Source organism: Acomys russatus, chromosome 11 (assembly GCF_903995435.1).
Source record: "Acomys russatus chromosome 11, mAcoRus1.1, whole genome shotgun sequence".
Lineage (NCBI taxonomy): Eukaryota > Metazoa > Chordata > Mammalia > Rodentia > Muridae > Acomys > Acomys russatus.
This window is the reverse complement of record NC_067147.1, coordinates 15,471,677-15,475,325: the sequence shown is the minus strand read 5'-3', so window position 1 is coordinate 15,475,325 and position 3,649 is coordinate 15,471,677. Positions and strand designations below refer to the sequence as shown.

At 45.4% G+C, this 3,649-nt stretch overlaps 1 non-coding gene across 1 annotated transcript; it reads left to right on the top strand.

Moving 5' to 3' along the window:
• Nucleotides 1-2,508: 2,508 nt before the first annotated feature.
• LOC127196049 (small nucleolar RNA SNORA17) lies at nucleotides 2,509-2,640 on the top strand. Its single transcript, XR_007831447.1, has one exon. It is a non-coding gene; the product is annotated as a small nucleolar RNA SNORA17 (small nucleolar RNA).
• The last annotated feature ends 1,009 nt before the right edge of the window (nucleotides 2,641-3,649 follow it).

The window sequence follows — 3,649 nt, the reverse complement described above, 5'->3', positions numbered from 1 at the left end:
GTCAAACATCAGTTGTGATCTCAGAGTAGGGCAGTCCTTCCTGTTTTGATCTGTATTCCATGCTTCTATAAGCATTTCTCTTCAAGATGTAGTCTTCCACGAGGCAGCATGCTCCTCCATTCCATGTATCAGACCATTTCCAGGAACCAGGAATGTTACCAAGGACAACAGTAGTTTAAATCATTCAGATCCCATGGTGTCTATTTGACCCTGGCTCAAACAATAAAATAAGTGACATAAAAACACTAGCAAGATTCAGAGCACTTAAGCGCGGAGATGAATGTTGGTGAGATCATCAAGTTTTTCCAGTGCCAGAGAAGAATACACAAAAGTAACGCTAAGTCGTAATCAAATGTCAGCATCAAAACCAGGAGGAAAAGTAAAGTCTCTAGACCTGGCTGCTCAAAACGAAGGCTTAGCCAGAGCCTTGTCACTCAAGAAGACAGCTGACTTCAGGCAGGGAAATTTTCATGGGTTTAGAGCTACTGTGTGTTTACAGGTATGACTCATGTACTAAAAGTCCTGATGCAAATGAGAAACTTGTAGACTGGTTCAAGAATATAGCAGCATAATAGTTCAATGAAACAGAAGAAAACAGCCTAGCTCACTGATGAGCTGGTGCTGATGCTGTCTTAGTCATTTCCAGTGTGAGTCTTATTCTCGTCCCTGATGACTGTGGGTTTCTTTACCTTCGCCTAACAGTAATAGAAGGTAAACATTTCCTGAAGATTCTAATTATGTGACGACAAAGGTAAAGATAGGCAGGCGGCTTAATGGTTCTCAGATTACTCAGTCTTCATGAGTCATGCTTTCCTTCTCTGTAAAAGGAAGGGGGTAATGGTTGCAACTCGCACAGGTGACATCTATATCACACTCTTCCCCACCAAGACTTGGAAACCATCATGAAAAAGAGGACACACAAAATCTAAGAGCCAGTGGTCACGGAGAACCAGAACGGCCCTGTAACTTCTGGAGGTGAGAGGACTCTTGTGAACTCACCCCATCGGTGTTTGCCTGCACTAGATCTGCACAGGATGCATGCAGTCAGCCTTCCAGCAGAAGGGAGGGAGGAGATCGCAATGCCCGCCTCTAACTGATAGGGCTTCTGGGGAGAGAGTCTGTTTTCTTTAGTGATGAGGCCTCTGGTAGGTTATCCATGGCCTAGCAGGTGGCAGCACAAATCGGATATGAATTACAAAAAAGAGAGAAAAATAGAAGACACAAGTTTAGGAGAGGTGAGGGGTGGTATCTGGAAGGAATTAGAAAGAGAAGGAGGGGTAAATATGATGAAAATATATTATGTGCATTATGAAATTCTCAAAGGACGAATAAAAATACATTTTTTTGTATTTGTACCAATGACTTACCACACATTAATTGATGCCATCATATGTGACAAAATTTATTTTTAGACTCTAAACAAGATGCTTACAAACAGACGAAATTCAGGCTGCAGAGATGACTCAGTGATTAGTGCACTTGCTGCTCTTTCTGAGGACTCAGGTTTTGTCCTCACATGTAGCTCATAACTGTGTGTTACTTCAGTTCCTGGGGACACTACCTTCTGGCTCCCACAGACACTCCATGCTGGTGATGCACATGCACACATGCAGTCAAACTTTCATACACATTTTTTAATAAAATGAAAAGGCAGTCAAAACAGTCATTTTAATTCACGTCTTAAGAAAGTGAAGAACTAACCCACGGGAAACATCACACAATAAAGAGTAAAAAATCAACCTTGTAAAAGCTTTGGGAAGCAGGCTCCAGCTCATCGTGTCCTGACAGCTATGTGCCGGCTAAGCTTGGACATCGCGGTGGGTGCCCAGCAGAAGAGCGACGATCAGGGTTCAGATGCTTCGAGCCTGAGGAATCCCACAGTTGCAAAGCTCCTGAACTGCTTGCTTCCTCTTGGTTTGATGATCCTCGGCTCACCAGAGAAGAAGGAACGACAGTCAGCCACCTCCAAAAGCTAGTCCAGGACTTGGTGACCTTTAAGGAAGTGTCTGGACTCTTCACACAGGAGGAGTGGGGACGACTGAGCTCTTCCCAGAGAGCCTTGGATAGGGGTGTGATGCCAAAGAATTCTGACAACCTGGTCGAACGGGGACTCTTAGGATCCAAAGCAGATCTGTGTATTCAGCTAGAAAAAGTGCCAGACATGGTGGCGCACGCCTTTAATCCCAGCACTCGGGAGGCTGAGGCAGGCGGATTGCTGTGAGTTTGAGGCCAGCCTGGTCTACAAAGTGAGTATAGGACAGCCAAGGCTATGCAGAGAAACCCTGTCTCAAAAACAAAAGAAAGAAAGAAAAAAAGAAAGAAAGAAAGGAAGGAAGGAAGGAAGAAAAAAAGGAAGAAAAAAAGGAAGAAAAAGAAAGAGTGGAAGAACACATGTCACAGGATGCTCCAGGGAGCTGTGTTCTTGAATAGAATGCCCCGTGATTTTATCATTTTCATGCCCTCATCAGATCCTTGTGGCTTTACACCAGCTTTATAAACCCAGTTGGACTTGCCCCTAAAGGCTTTATAAGTGTGGCTGCTGTGACACGTGTGAGTCAGTAGGTAGCAGAAAGGAGAGAGGCTGTGTCTAAGCCCAGTGTTCTGACCTGTGAATATCTGACTGATTAATAGCCTAACATTCCCTGAAAAAGAGAGCCTGACACGATGGATCACCAGTCCTGCACGAAAGCGGTCCCAGACGGGCTCCCAAGACAAACAATTGTCACATGGAGCCACTTGGGCACACAAGGCAAGGAGCAAGCCCGAGATGAGCATCAGACAGAAGCCTTGGGGCTTCCACACAGAAGCTATGGGCTCGGAGCTATCCTAAGATGAGCATCAGTTTTCAGCACACTAGGGGTGGAGATGGACCATGCCCAAGATTACCGCTGCCTGGTGCCATAACGCACAGATGCAGCATAGCTCTCCTAAGACCACCGACCCCAGACACTCAGCAACTCCGGGGTGCAACTAAGAGGAACAAGGAAGTGGTGAAGAAATGAAAGAGAAAGAGAAAAAGAAGGATGTGCACCAACGAAGAGAGGCAGAACTCAAGGGTAGTGAGTCTGATGTAAGTAGCTGCTGATGCCACCTGGGACCACAGTGGGGTCCTGGTCTGTGCTACCATCGTTGCCCATGTCTGTGTCCCTGGCAGTTCGGCAGCAAGAGTCTGTTACCACCAAAAGCCAAGCAGGTCTAGGCTGCCATCTGGGGAAACTTTGATGTCTGAAAGCTGATATGAATGATGTGAAATTCAAAGAGGGAGGGAGGGAGGAAACAAGAGAGAAGGATGGAGAGACAGAGGAAGGGATGGAGAGACAGAGGGACAGAGGGACCAAAGGGATGGAGGGAGGGAAGGAGTTTGGTTTGGAACAGTAGAATTGCCAGGTCAGTCAGAAGGGAATGGGGAAGACATTTGCAAACTGTGACCCATTTGAATGTTCATTTAAATCAGCAAAATAATTATGCAAAAATCAAACCTAAGGGATTATAGGGCTGGGGATTCTTAAAAGGCTCAAGGTAATCTGAAACATGAAAGGGCTACATCCTCAGAGATATAGCTCCCACTGTAGGAAAAAAAAATATTTTGTTTTTTTAACTAGGTTTGCATGTGCCATGTCCTAGACACCTCAGAGGCTTTACATACAAA